The following is a 16,636-nucleotide window of genomic DNA, read 5'->3' as shown; positions in this document are numbered from 1 at the left end:
GATTGATCTGTGAGGGTCTATTTCCTGTCTTCAGCTGTGATAAATCACCCTTACACTGTCAGTATGTGTGTGTGTGTGTGTGTGTGTGTGTGTGTGTCTGTGTGCGTACGTCTTAAAAGTCTGTAGAAGCATGAGTGCCACCTGGACAGTGAAACTACAGTGTGTATTTCTCTGTACCACTAATATATAAAGCATTGATTAAGTTTATGTTACTGATTTCCATTCATACAGTCAGTTACTTTTTAATGTCAACGTGTGGCCCATCCACACTGGATTGCAAGACACCATTATTTATCAAACATCAAAAAACATTTTTACCATGAGACATTTGTCACATGGTAAAAAACAAAAAGAAAAAAAATCTGTTAAAATATTTGGATTATATACCTAATGGTAGAAAAAAGAAGTGCTACAAACTTACAATTTCATTTAAATGTTTCATACATGAACAGCTTAAAAAAACAACAAAAAAAACAACAACAACGTGAATTTATGTTTTTATCTTAATGAAAATGTGCAATTTCAAGTCAGAACAGAAAACAAAACAAAACCCATTTTTATGGAAACCCTGAGAGGCAAGGTGAAAAAAAAAAAGAATTGTAGGCAATGTTGGCCAAACATTTATCTCCTACATGTAAGACATTATCTCCTACATGCAGGGTAAACTTTTAGGTTTAGTCAGGCTGTTTGGAGAGACAGAAGAACATGCAGAATGAAACTTAATGCACGAAACAAAGGGCACTGGAAGTTCAGCCAAATGCAGCATAAACAAAAGGTTTTAGCTTCTCAGTCCACTAACTACAAGTGTCTACTGTAACATACAATGGAACTGTGGCACTGGCAGGATTCTATCTCACATGAAAAAGAACTGATCACCTGCAACATCTATATTTCCATTTGTGCACACAGTCTAATAAATGAGCCAGTATTCTTTGAATATGTATTTATCACCTTTGGCCAGTGTCTGAAGTACAGCATGTGCTCCTGGTCTGGAGAACCCATGGGCTGTCACGCATCTTTGCGGCCACTGTATTGCAAACTTTAAGGCCTTTTCCTCAAAATCATGGCTTAAGCCTTGTTCACATTACACGACTGGCCGACCTATCTTGAGTCGCGGAGATCTTTTCAGTATTCATACCTGGCGACGTGTGTTTCTGTCAGCGGGAGTCTTGCCAACTGCGTTACAACCTGTGTGTGCACACCACAAGATTTCACTACCGAGCCCTCGCCGACAGAGCCCCAGATAACACAGTGATGTCACCAAACTACATTTTGCCACGCGTGACAAAAACAGGATATTATGAAGTTCCCCAGTGCTACTTGTCAACATCGATGTCCGACAGCTTGGAGCTCTGCATGTGAGAATAAACAGGAAAAGAAGAAAGGGATTTGGGTGAAGGAATGGGTTGTTGCACGCAGATTGCGCGGGCTGTCAACTCTGCAGAGAGAGTTGGAGGTGAGTTCTGTGAATGAAACTCGTTTGCCACTGTGCCGCTAGCCTATTAGCTTTCATCGTACTGTCTATATAGTCTATGCATGTATTCTGACCCAGATTATTGTCCCTTTCATAGCTGAAAGATCGAACGGGTTTTCGGAAATGCTACAGATGACAGCAGAGGACTTTGATTTCTTGCTGGGGCTGGTAGAGCCGTACATCACAGGGAAAGACACCAGATTTAGGCTTGCCATATCCCCTAGAGAACGTCTGTCCTTGACCCTGCGCTATCTGGTTACAGGTGGGTTATTTAAATTGCGTGGAAGTAAAAATAAATGAATCAGATCTGCCTCCAGAGCCTGAAGTAAAAATAAATGAATCAGATCTGCCTCCAGAGCCTGGGTCCAAACACAACGTGCACTACATGCTCCTGTGGACGCCACTATTGTTGTTGCTTGCCGGCTTGTCCTCCTCACATTCATTCCATCCTCCTGCGTGCTGACATGGGACGTATCCTGCCTCTCATTGGCTGATGCTCTTTGTCAGTTGTGTCACACTTCTCCAGTTTTCTAGCATGCCAGATATCCAGTCCCAGTCACAGACGAGGGGGCAACCGGCTCGGAGGGTTGTTCACACATGAGGGCAGACTACCTGCTGACTCACCTCTGACCCAAGGTGGCTCTCAAGATCCTCTGTGACGTCAAAATTGCGGTGAAAATTGCGAAATGTGAACTAGGCTTTAGTGATAGGCATTATGTAAAGGGGTGTATTTTGCTTACTATTTGGAGTACAAACATAATTCTGATAGCATTAGATTATTACATATTGTGCAAGTTTTCATTTGAAAAAGTTGTTTTTGTTGTATCCTATCCCGCAGTGTGTAGAACTCAAGATGTGCTTCAGGATTAATATGAATAGAAATGATAGGTCAAGTGACATATCACATATGTTTTTGTTTGTTTTTTTCACTTTGCCTCTCAGGGCTTCTGTACATTCTCTCCTTCAATGAGATGGCACTTTGAATAAATTCACTTCTCTTCTCCCACACTGACATATCATCCAGTGTCAGCACTAAGTGGTGAGACACCAGAAATTAACATAATAGACACAACAAAGTGCTCAGCACCATGTTTATATATATCATGCAACTTTTTAGAGACTACAGTTTTGATTCCGTCCATATATCATTTGCTTATTGCTTTTACCTCTCAGTTAATACACATCTCTTAACGTAAGTAGTTTGTTTTCATTATATGTTAGGATGTTGTTTCAACTTGTATTGTTCTTCTTAAGCATTAATACATTTATTGTCAACAGCAGGTTCATTTTAAGTGAGAATGATGTTGATAGTGACACATACGCACACTCACATGCACCTAGTAAGACATCCACAACCTGGATTGACAGACTAACTGAGCCCTCTAGCCCTGATAGAAACAAGTCAGGCTCTATCAAACCAGTTACACATAAATTCTGTCATTTCTACATCGTTTGCTGTTTGTCAAACAGATTTTGTTGTCAGGTTTGAACGGATGCTTAGTGCTTGTCTTGCTTATCTTTTGTGGATGTTTGTCTGTTGTCAAACAATATGTCTTGCAGTGAGAGCTGTTAGCACGGTAGAATAAAAACTGGTGAAGAATGTATGAGGTCTGACAGACTGTAAACACATGTAATGTGGAGATTTATGACATGTTTACACGGCTATTAAATCTAGTTTGTTCATGTCCCGGAAATCTCAACCTTTTATATCATACAACATAACATTTGGTCTAATTATGGTAGTACAAAAGTGTCATCACACATTTTTTATTTGTCCATGTATTATCAGTTGTTATTTTGGGCAGTAGTGTAAACACAGTTCAAAAGTACCACTTTAACAAACTTACTTGCATAACTTGTTTTTAGTGTATTTCTGTACAGAAGAACTGGATCAAATTTCTTGTGTAATGGTGCTAAAAAATAAATCCAAGTCGTTTTCATCCTGAATATTCTTCTGTCTTGTTAATATTATCTGCTACATCCCCTTCCATCTGCCCACCCATCTGTTCTGATGTGATGAAATTATGAGAGATCCTCCACAAGCATATTTCCTGCCTTCAACTATGATACATTATCTTCTTGCCAAGCCCTCTGATCATCCAAGGTGGGACAGTTAGGCCTCAGATGCTGCGCAGAACACTGAAGACGTTGCACCACCTGCCTCATAACGTGTTCCCTCTCATTCTGTACTTTACTAAATAAAGTGTATACCCTCTTTTATATCTGTCTAACTGTGACCCTGGCTGCGTAAAAGGTAACCTTGAACACTTAACATCTCAGCTAAGCTATAGAGAGTGCCTGGGCTAAGCAGAAGCAATGTTTTTCTCTGTTTTCATGTGTCTATCCAGCTTCCCATTGTGAGCTTTCATTCCTCTGATCATAGAGGAAGTGTTTTCTTACAAGCTCACCCTGAAAGCCTGGCTCTTCCCTCTTTATATAAATGGACAGATAAAAGTTTACAGTCCACTAAACTACGTGAAATGGAAGTTTGTCCTCAGTAGACAGCTGAGTTTAAGACATATAAAAGGGAAACTGATGGAGATTAAATGACAGGAAAATACAAAAACACTTTATAAAACCACAGACTACGTAACACCAAACATTCAGAAACCAGTGAAGGATTCAATATGTGAGGTCATGGTCGAGCCGCTGGAGGTGACTGGAGTTAAAATATCACCAAAAACACTTAGGTTCATTCTCTGGAGCAAAGATTGTAACAGGTGGAATGGTGTTTGTTGGTCTACATAGATTTCTTTGTCAAATCTCTATCAAATGGTCAAATGGTATTTCATTTTTATTTTTTTCATATCTGATGATCCCAGAGGAACGTCGAAGACAGTTTGTTTTTGCATCTGATATTACTGTAGCAAGGCACCAGGTCAAATCCCTGTCTCAAATCTGTATATCATCTTTGCGGGGTCCCCAAGCTCCTCAACCTGTAAAGCAATCTGGTCATTTCCTGTAGTCGCCAAGTTTGAATCAACTGGCGTGCTCTACTGCCTCCCTGTTTGACATAATAGAGCACAACAGAATGGGTTAACAGGAGGCCTGCTGTAGCAACACATTCTCACTCCAGCCTCGTCATATATTGATGTTTGGTCATGGACTTTCCAAATTCAGATATGACATGTAAGGTACCAAAGTAGTCCAAGCTGACCAGGTAGTGTTCTTAAGTCCCAGCATGCTTGCTTCTTACCTGATGTAAGCATGATGTGTGATAAGATTATTGAGGAGGTTACATAGCTATGTTGTAACCCCTTAACCAGTGTTGGGCAGTAACGCCGTTAGTTTTGGCAGTAACTAATACTCTAACGCGTTACCGTTACCAAACGGTGCATTACTCCGTTATTTTTGGCCAGGTTTTAAAACGGCGTGCAGCATGCAAAATTACTTCACAAACTGAAGTTCCCTTTCACTAAAACATTTTAGCCCTAAACAATAAAAGATAGTCAGGTCAGNCCGTTACCAAACGGTGCATTACTCCGTTATTTTTGGCCAGGTTTTAAAACGGCGTGCAGCATGCAGAATTACTTCACAAACTGAAGTTCCCTTTCACTAAAAAATTTTAACCCTAAAGATAGTCAGGTCAGATAGAGATATATGAACAATTCTTACCAGAGCATCTTAATGAAACACGTCTCTCACCAAGTCACTGTCGACCTGCTGGCCTCACCACAGTGCTGTAACATTAAATAAAGCGGTAGCGCTTCTGAAGATTTTTAGTCCCAGTAACGTTATATCCAGTGACGTGATATCCATTGTTATCCCGAGGAAGCTTTTAGCACCATATTTGTATCCAAGTACCGTAGTTGTAAAACGTTTAGCTGCCTGACAGCAAGTGACTCCACTGTAGAGGACAGTTGCATGTTTCCTATACCGTTCAATTGTTTTGTCAAGTTGTAGTCTAACAGTCCCTTGGTTAAACTCCATCCGCTGACGCTTAGGCGATGTAGCTATGAGCCAATACATGTAGGAAATGTTCTGGGCTGCAGGGCTGAGTTTTCCAAAATAATGATCCTTCTTAGCAACGTTGTCTTCTTTGTGGCTTAGAAAAACTACACTGCAAAAAAGAAAAGCACCTAGCGCCCTCTAGCGTCCCCACTCAGTCATCTATAACCCAGGACGTAATCAGAGTATAGATGACACTAGAGCAGTAGGTGAGACTTGCAAAGTAGCCTCCCTCTAGTATCACTGTTTCCCCCCTGGGTTTTAGTAATTTAGAAGTCTGGCTCTGGACTCAATATATATGCCTCAAGATTGCACATATTGATATGTGATTGAGATTAGCTCACACTGTCCAGCTGACTTCCCCTTCACCAGGGCAAAATGTGGACCATTCACCCAGCACTGCATCCAGTTCATTATAAAGGGCCAAGTTACTCCGCCATTTTTCTTGTTGTTGTCCTTGGTTTTCCTGTATCCCAGTTTCATACTGTATCACTTGTTTTTCGTATACATAGCAGCCAGGTGATCGGATCACAAGCCATCTTCAACGCATTCTGTGTGCATTTAGCCCTGTGCAAACATGGTCACAGAATATCCGACTGCAATAAAATCACCCAAAACTCATTTCAGTGCAAAGTGTAAAAGGGGTCCATAAATTTAGCTTTACCTATATTCTGGTTTTGGCCTCTGCATAGCTTTGTGGTCCAGTGATGTATAGACTCAGTATAACAGTCATTTAACCAGGAGACAAGGTTTTGGATGTACCTACACTGGACTGGTGGTGTCTTTAAAAAAAGAAAACCCAACAATAAATCATCTGCGTCCTCGTGACACTGCTAAATGTTATATTTCTTATACCTATTCTGTTTATAGGAAAAGGGGGTGATCTACCTTAAATCATCACTGCACACCTACTGGAGCCTTAGAAACCTGACAGAACAAGGCTGTATTGTACTAAAGGCTATGGAGGAGGTTAGACTAGTGCAAATCAAATCAAATTTGTCATTAAAACCATGTTTATTAAATCAGGAAGAAAACTACCTCCCATTCAACTGTAGAAAACCGTGTTTGCATCCGCTACTCTCAATACACTTCACTATCTCTCACAATACACTCGGCCATCTTCTTCTGTTCTCATCATCTTTTGAAGAAAGTTAGATTTTCTCAGCCGTTGCTCTCCATTGTTCCGCGATGAATGCAAATTCTACAACTCGGAGCCTCTCCTGGGACGTAGAAATGGCCTCTGAAAATTACTTTGCACACCTCAGTGACTGTCAGAGAGAGAAGGGGGAGGAGGGGAGAGGGAGGGGAGGGAGAAAATAAGGAGGGAGGTAGGGGTCAGCAGGAAAGATGGGGGGGGTGGAAAGAAGGGAGGAGAAGGAAAAGCAGGGAAAAAGGGAAGACAGAACAATTCAGACACATAAAGAGGAAAGTGAAGACAATGGCTGAGGCAGATAGCTTGCGTACTAATGCCATATGCTCTTTAGCCTCGGCTGACCCTTCCTCTAGGCTTCTAACCTGAGAGCAGAACATGTCAGCCTCCTCATTAAAGTGGTTTTTGGGATGCTCTGAAGGTACAACTACTGGGTCAGCTTTGAATAAGAGGGCAGGGCAGGAAGACTAAATGTGTGTGGAGGGCCATTGACCTGTTTGATTTCTGCAGTCTCAAATGGTGTAAAGGTAACTAGCAAGGAAAACATAAAGTGTACCAAAGCATGCTTGGGATTTAGGAAGTATTAAAACCATTTGAAGCCAGGCTTAACAAAATATTGTCTGCAGTAAACCAAATTTTGAGTTAATATTGTAAAAAATACTCAGATGCTGTTTTTGATATTACATGGTAGAGCAGTAGGTGAGACTTGCAAAGTAGCCTCCCTCTAGTATCACTGTTTCCCCCCTGGGTTTTAGTAATTTAGAAGTCTGGCTCTGGGCTCAATATATATGCATTAAACATGCCCATATTATGTGTAAATCCCAGAAATATCTCCTAAAAGATTTGCAAATAGCAATGGTGCTATCATGTTTCTATGGTTGTGGCATAATAAACTATGCTGAAGGTAGGGTTATGGTCACAAAAACTCCTCGTTAAATTTTTGGTCTGAATTATTTTTGGTCTGTAACATGATACAAACTCCAGTCTCCCGCATCAAGGATAAAGTATGTCATCACCGTGTTTCTTCTCCTAAACCCAACCTACGTAACTTTCCCTTAAGTGCATAGCTTTGCATTACATACATAACATCACTTTTGGGGCGCTTAAGCAGGATTTATACTCTCTGCGTCGAATCCACGCCATACCTACAGCGTAGGCTCTGTGTTGATGGGGAGTCTGCGCCATAGCCTGACATGCACCTTCAAAGAAATGCAAAACATTGGGGCGACGCAGACCTCCTATCTATTTCTGTAAGCTGAAACCATTTCCCTCAGTGGAATTGAAGCTTTTATTTATTTTTATTCCACAGAAACAATACATTGTGAAGACAGTAAAGCCTCCACAAAATAGCATTTTAAGTCCTGTGTGTGATTTATCCTAGCTAGAGGAAATGTCCGCTAGCTGCCAGGCTAATTTATACAATATAAAATGCCATAGGCTTGTGCTAATAACATTAGCATATTTGTTTGGAAGAAATGTTTTGTATAAGAAAGTTGTTTTGTCATTGAACCTTTTGAGTTGTAATGGAGCCGCAATTTGTAATGTTACCTTTGTTTGCTGTTGTCCCTGGCTTCATATGAGTAGAGGAAATCTCTGCTAGCCGCTAAGCTAATTTATACAATGCAAAATGGCATAGGCTTGTGCTAATAACATTAGCATGTTGTATTTGTGGAGAAAATGTGTCCAGCAAAAGACAAGTGCTTTGTCTGTGAATCCTGTGTGTTACAGTGAAGCTGATTTGTGTACTTGTGTTTGAAATTGTTGCTATTAAGCCATGTGTGTTTTGAATCAACTAAATTTCACAGCGCTTCACAGAAACCGACCACTGACTAGTGTTCTGGAGGTGTAACTGCAGAGTGACACAAACACACCACTGCACAAATATAAATGCTCTCAATGGCGTAGGCCACATGCATAGGCTCTTTATAGAGCTGACGCACAAGGATCATTCTGACATAATTCATAGGATATCATGCGAATCAGTATGCACTGGGACGTCTCGCAGTCGCATGTGAATGGTCGGGATGGGAGTCAATACCTCCAAGTCTGAGGCCATGGTTCTCTGCCCAAAAATAAAGTATTGTCCCTTCTGGGTTGGGAGAGAGTTACTGCCCCAAGTGAAGGAGTTTAAGTATCTTGGGATCTTGTTCACCATGGATGTATAAAGTGAACTCTCACCTTTTGCTATTGCTGACCCCCATGTGTGCTGAAGATTAGAAGTTGTTGAGGTCAAGAAATATCCCCAACTCTACGGCCCACAATGCCAATAAAAATGATATTGACAGGTGAGCCAGAGCTCAGGAGATCCGCTCTTCTGGTGAGAAATCAGTTTTGATTAGTGGGTGTCCACACATGATTTTCAGCTAATGGCTTCAGATCATTTAGTAATAACTCTGTGTGGTCTTCTGTTGTAGCACTGCAGTGTGACGCTTTCTACTGGTGCTACAGGCGGCACTTGAAGCCATCATATGATACAGTGTGCAGTGGCAGTGTGTTTTCAGCCGTATCATTTATTAATCTGAAGAGCAGCATAAGAGGAAAACTTAGTGGCATGTATAATCGGTAAGTTAAGCAGTGTAGGTGGGTGCATGAGTGGAAAAGTGTGATGTTGTACAGTGCAGCAACACAAGCCAAAACATTAACCAAAGATCAAATGGGTGTTTCAGAGAGGAGGGAGCCAGCAACTCAGCTCCAAGAGGGTTTTTAAAGATGCACCTCCAGTACCTGCAAAGGAAACAGCAAGACAAACTAAGTCACAGGCAGACAGGGCGGAGAGGGTAGTAGAGGGTTCAGTTGTAGGACAGCCAACAATAGAAAATGTGGTGCTGATATTGATTTTCTTTCATGTTTACACCCACTGATTCACTCACTACTGGTACACATTCAGGTACGGGTCATTAAGTTTCCGTAGTGGAAAATACCTATAACTGACAGCTAATGCAGGAGTTCTTTTTTTTGACAAAGGAACTTTTACTCCAGAGAGGAAGTCTGTAATTATCTCAGATGACCACATTTATCTGGGATTGAATTATAGACATCGTGTGGACAGAGCTCAGGTTTCCGACCCATTTTATCCCCCCTAAGAGCCTGGTATTGGTCTAACTATTGAAAATCTCTCATCAGTGCTGTGGTTTTTGAAACCTTTTATCCCGAAGCCAAAATTAACTCTGCCTCTAATGGAGCCTGTTAAAACATATTTTTACCCTTGTCGCGTGCAGGCCCCGACAGCAACTTTTAATTCCCATCAGAAGAGAATCCTGGACCTCCAGATCACCCAGTTATAACATGCCTTTCTTTGTTTTTTTATCAGTGATTAAAGTGGCACCTATTTAATAAGAAACTTCTTCAGTCGTATTGACATTGCGTTGCCCTTTGCATCCTTTGATAATAGCAGTTAATTAACCCCTGTGTTTCACTGCCACACTTAAAACCCACTGTGTGACTGCCAGTTTGTCACATTGCTTGAGGATTTCCAGCTTTCAGCTCCATCTGTCATGTGTTTTTTTTTAAGTGAATGTCTTCACCTCCATCAGTGAATCAATGCATGTGGAAATATATCTGGTAATATTTATGCACGCACAACAGAGGTGGGGAACTCGATTCACATGACTTGATTTAAGTTTGACTTGAGCTGCAGATCTGAGGACTTGAGACTTGCTTGACTAACACCAATGAAAGACTTGACTTGGTAAAGACTTGGTATTCATGACTTGAGACTTAAGTTAGATTTGAGACAGATTTTTCTTTCAAGTCCTTTCAACGACTGACGGCTGATATTTGCTGTCTTCCTCCTGTACAGCTCTCCTCTGGGAAGGCATAGTGATTTTCACCTTGTGTCCTTTTTTTCTGTTCTGTCTGCCAGATATGTGTGAGTTAGGTTTCCAGTCTCTCATTCAGCATTGAACCTGCTTGGCAACCAGCGACACAGTGTCAGCTCTGGGCCATTACGCACACAGTCATCACTGTGGGGAGCCAATACATGCGCTACTAGGTGTGCGCACTCAGTCTCCCTTCTAACTTATTTGTACGGGGGTTTGGGACTACCACAGCGCCTAATGACCTTCCCTGCCTGGTCTTCCAACAAGTATGTTATGTGAGAGGTGTCTTTCACCCTGACCATTGAGACAGAGCTTGGAGGAGGAGAGGAAAAATCTTTACTTTAGTAAGTACTAATACCACCCTTTAAAATACTCTGCTACAAGTCAAAGTCCTGCATACAAAATATTACTTAGGTACAAGTATGTAAGTATTATCAGGAAAAATGTACTGTACTGAGAAAAATGTCCCCTGTGACTGCTATAGTCTGGTATTATATATGACAGCCTATTATTAGATGATTGTGACTCAACCATTAATGTAAAAGCAGGGTTTTACTGTTGTAGCTGGTTGAGGTGGAACTCATTTTGAACTAACTGATTTCTTGGTTTGTAAAAATTCTGGAAATGATGAGAAATGGCATCACAATGACAATGGAACTATGATATGTCTTTGCACTAAAAAAGACTAATAGCGACGAACAATAGGAACATACACTAGACCAAGTACATACCTCTTGTATATGTGCTAGACACAGCCTTTTGCACTGCAAGATCTTACACAGAGTTCCCCGCCACATTTCTCCCCTTAAACTATAATGGCAACTGGCCGCGTATCATGTCGATGTTCAAGAATGCCTTTTTTCGTTGGTTTCTGGCACCGAAAGTCACTGCCCAAGCTCCAGATTTCGATGACTTTCCACACTCCTCCCCTCCTACTCATAATAGATGGATTCATGAGATACTGCAGTGCATTAGGCTTGACAGAATCAGATTCTCTCTCTGCGAAATTTGGTAACCCTATTTAATATATATTGACTCACTGACTATCAGTGATAACCAAGTGAATGTATTTAGTTACATTCCAGCACCACATGTAGCTTCTGTTACCTTATCTTAATGGGTCTGTGAAAATGTCTTGACTCGTGACTTGCTTGAGCTCAGTTCTGACTTGACTTGCTTGACTTGAAGCAAGGACTTGACTTAACTTGTTTGATTTTCTCCACAGTGACTTGGCACTTGCTTGAGGCTTGAAGATTAATGTGAGACTTGCTTGTGACTTGCATGTGTGACTTCCTCCCACCTCTCATGCACACATTCACAAAAGTTTCAATAACAAAATAAGAATGAAAACTATCAAATATACATGCCTTTTCCTCCCAAAATATAACACTGTGTCCCTTTTTTAGGAGTTTATTTTATCCTTTGAGGGATATTAAATAATGAATAATATGATGACAAGCTCTGTCTGACTTTGGCTGACTGAGAGTCAATAGAAAACTGAGGGCAGTAATTATCAATGATAGCATAATTTTATTTTATTTTATTCATAATTTGCTCTTTTAATGCTGCTCTGGAAACTCTCATGGCAGTACACAGCCTTTGTTCTCTGTCATCTTTAATTTATGAGAAATGCAATTATTTATCCATTTTCCAACTTCGTGTCTGTACGTCATACCGCAGCACAATTGTTGGTTTTATTTTCAGGAAGTAGTCTATTTACAGAGCAGATCTTTGGGGACTGGTGACAATAGACCTGCTTTGTCTTGTCTGGAAATGTCGTAGATTCCAGTCTGTGTTTTTTTTTTCTTTGGGTCTTTTTGTGTGTTTCTTTTATTATAGCTGACGTTTTTCCAAAAATGTGTGGTTGTCACACTAAAATTGGCATCTTTTTGTACACTTTGCAACACTGTGATAATATCTGAGAGGCCCAGCATGAGCTAAACTCAGTGCAGAAATGAAATGAAAATTTGCTCTCATGCCGTTTAATATTTAATACATCACTCTTTTCTATCTTTAATTGAATGGGAAGAAGTCTTATCTTGAGTCAGAATACTTGATCAGTCTCCTATGGTGACGCTGCCCCCCACCCCCAACCCCCTCATGTCCTATGTTTGTTTTTAATCTCGCACTGTGGCTTTTATATCTTCATTAATATCACATCTATTTACAGAATACTTCTCTGAAGAGACAACAAGAACATTGTTTAAGTCGCAAGAGGCTCACCGCTGTGGTCTGGTGACAATTTTAAACATAGCACAATTAGAACAGAACAAAACTCCACATCTCCCCTGCTCTACTCTTGTGTTTCTTTGTACGGAAATAAAACTTTTAAGTGTACTTGAGAGCATAATGTATTCACCATGTTGGGGAAGCGAAGACAAAAACATAGATATTCTTAGATATGGCAACACATTGCTTGTAGCTTATGTTCAAACTGTATGTCGTCAAATAGTGGCGCTTGAGCAGTGAGAATAGCCATCCTTTCATGTTGGCTGGTCATGCAGCTAGCCACTATTATTGTTTAATGGCACCCAGCAGCATCAGGGTAAACACAGCGGGACAACAACATAAGTTAAGGGAGCAAAAAGTCCGAGTAGGCTGGATGGGTCCAACAGCCATGGCCTTTCATCTGGGAGGCCGGTGTTCACTTCCTGTACAGATGTAAAGCCAAACCCTGTTGTTTTTTTCCCTGAAGCTAACCATGTGCTTTTGTTACCTAAACCTAGCTATGTGTGCGTATTGGCTAATCATAACCACTTATGTTTGTTGTTGAAGTAAAAAATGTCAGTTTGTGGTGTGTTGTACCGACATAGCAGGTTTATTTTGAAAGAGAATGTATGCAACCTGTACATTTCCTGTGAAAACAGAGGTGTATTTTGAAAACAGACAATGCATGTAACAGGCTGAAGTTGACACGGCGTCCCAGAATGTCAACAACAAACCCACCCAGGGTACTTTGCACATTGTATCTAGACATGGAAAGTCCATGATCAAGCGTCGATATGTGACGAGGTCGGAGTTAGAATGTGTTGATTGCAACAATGATCTCTCAAATATTAAACGTCACTGTAAACTTCCTGTGCCCAATTTTACCCCATAGAATCAGGGGTGGGATTAATACTGTTAGCAGGCCTCTCACTTTTACATTTAATAAATCATTTCAACATTTATTTAAAGAGTTAGCCCCTCACTGAATGAAAGCAAAGAAATAAAGTACACATAAACCAGTGTCTGTAAGTAGTGATGTCCAAATGAAGCTTAATGAACCACCAGTTGTATTTGCTGAACCCACTAGATGGCGCTGTTGGTGTCATGAAAAAGACTCAAGGGATGGCAATGCAGTTTGGTTTCAACCCTTTGTTGAACAAAGAGTGCCAAAGTGGACCCAAAAAATAAAGAAAATGGTTCAGGAAGCATTATTTGGCCATTGCTAACTGAAACCAAACTGCACTGGCATCCCTTGAGCCTTTTTCATTACACCAAGAGTGTGATCTAGTCGGTTCAGCAAATACGACTGGTGGTTCATGAAGCTTCATTTGGACATCACTGTCTGTAAGCTTTTACAAAGATTATTTGTCAGCAAAACAGTCTGGAGTCATTGCCTGTTTAAAACATGGGCAAAGATAGCATCTTTGAGCAGTAAGAATAACTGTGAGATAAGACTGTTGGTCAATAAGCTAATGTTAGCTGTCACTGTACGTAATATTTCAGCCTCGAAGCATTGTCTGAATTTTTCCGTTATTCTTTTAAACCTGCAATAACTGATTTATTTTGGCCACTTGAGGTGATAGTGGTGAACACGTTTGCAATAAGTTGACTATTTATACATCCAGCAGTTACAAAGCAACATTATCACTCGTTTGCTGTTTGGTGTTGAGCAGGTAGTGTACAGTGGGTGTTTAGAGTTGCTGTTGTTGTTTGGCCAAAAACAGCCTGTTGAAGCCTAAAATGACTCTATGAGCGCTGTGAGAATGAACCACAACAGTAAAGTTGCAGCCGGACAGCTTAGCAATGAGCTGAATCTCACAATAAAGCTTCGTAAGGCGAGGGGAGCTGTAGATTCAGGTGAAAATGGTTAATTACTATGCATAACATTGTCATTTGATACATTATTAAAAAAAAAGTTGATCACAGCTGCTTCAAATACATCACATGAATATCTTAAGCACCTAAATTGGGATCTCTGTGTATCATTTAAGGCTGCAAGGCAGCTTGTTCAGTCTGTGAACTATAACATATGCTAATGTTAGTTCGGCGACTATGAAAACTGCCAACAGGATCTCTTCATGTGATACAGACATCTTCAGCTTTACTTGTCATTATTAAAACAAGCAGACTACTACAGTTTATACAATCCATTTGATATAATTCCACTTTTGAAAGTAATACAACAATAAAAATATAATTTAAATTTCAACATCTGCATCACTGTTCAATCAATTAAAACCTACAGAGAAGGCAAGTATGCCAAAACGAGTTTGTAACGTGCATCATAGTGCAGCTTGCTACAGAAGCACATTTGTGTTAACCAGGCAATTAAAAATCCATTTGAAAACGCAAGCATGCCAACTCCGCTGGGACTTAGGGAATGGGAGAGGGAGGGCGGTGTGATTGCTTCAGACAGCTATCACAACAGAGGAGTTTCGCGCGCTGTATTGAACACCATTTCCCTGGCATGTAGTGGTCTCATCTGTACCTGTGTGGGGTAATTTAAGAAATAAGGTAATTTAGTAAGATAGGATGCAATGGTACTCATGGTGCATGTCATCTGTTCTGCTCTATTACAGCAGTGGTGTCCTTCAGCCCCTTTATATCCAGAGGAGATGATGTTTTTGGTGATGAGCAGAGAGGGGGCATTGTCTTTGTGTGTGTGTATAAGTGGTGGGTGATGGTGAAAGCTTTGTAAAACAATGACATCATCATTGCATTATGTTTCTGTATGTGTGTAGTTGCAGATGTGTGTTTAACAATTCATTTGACTATATGAGTGAGCTGTGGTTAATATACTTCTCGTAACAGGTGTTACAACAATGCCCTGAGGCTGGGCATTGTCCTGCACCACGAGGAACCCAGGGCCCACTGCACCAGTGTATGATCGCCCTGAGGATTTCATCCCGGTACCTAACAGCAGTCAGGGTACTGCTGGCTATGACATCAAGGTCTGTGCGACCCTCCAAAGATATGTCTCCTCAGACCAACCCACCACCAAACCGGTCATGCTGGATGATGTTACAGGCGGCATAAGGTTCACCATGGCGTCTCCAGACTCTTTCACACCTGTCACATGTGCTCAGTGTGAACCTGCTCTCATCTGTGAAAGGAACGGGGCACAAGTGGCGGACCTGCCAAATCTGTTGTTCTCTGGCGAATGCCAGTCAAGCTGCACGATGCTGGACTGTAAGCACAGGTCCCACTACAGGACGTCAAGCCCTCATGTCACCCTCACAGAGTCTGTTTCTGACAGTTTGGTCAGAAACATGCACACCAGTAGCCTACTGGAGCTCATTCTTCAAGGCTCCTTTCCTCCTCACACAAAGGAGCAGATACCGATCCTCCTGCTAGGTTGATGCTCTTCAGCCCTGTCCAGCTCTCTTGGGTAACGGTCAGTCTCCTGGTATCTCCTCATGCTCTTGAGACTCTGCTGGGAGACACAGCAAACCTTCTTGTGAACGCACGTATGGATGTGCCATCCTGGAGGAGCTGGACTACCTGCACATCCTGATTGGGCTGCAGATACCGCCTCATGCTACCAGTCGTAACAAGGACACTAGCAGAACACAAAGCTAGCAAAGAATCAGTCTGGAAGGATAAGTAGAGACTGCCTGTGGCCACCACATGTAAAACCATTCCCTTTTTGGGCCTTGTCAAGCTTTTGCCTCTCCATTGCACCTGTTGTCACTTTCATGTGCACCAAAGCAGGTGAAACTGATTCACAATCACTTGAGCTTCCTACATGGACAGATTGACCCTGAAGTTTGACTTGGTGTTATACAGTATTGTGACGATTAAGTGTTCCCTTATTTTTTTTAGGAGTGTACATTGATTTAGAAAAGTACCAAAAGTGAGCCGAGTCGAGTCGAGCTGAGCCGTACCATGCTGTGGAAATGTGACCTTTGGCTCTTAAATACAATATAGAATCAAGATCTTGCCATTTGCATTTGTCACATCCATAGCAACTACTGGGGTTCCCTCTTAACCTTGCAACCCCCAGCCCTCGCACATTTGACATGATGATAGTGAGCATTT

The sequence above is a fragment of the Epinephelus moara genome, chromosome 4 (assembly GCF_006386435.1).
Source record: "Epinephelus moara isolate mb chromosome 4, YSFRI_EMoa_1.0, whole genome shotgun sequence".
Taxonomy (NCBI): Eukaryota; Metazoa; Chordata; class Actinopteri; order Perciformes; family Serranidae; genus Epinephelus; species Epinephelus moara.
This window is presented reverse-complemented; position numbering follows the sequence as displayed.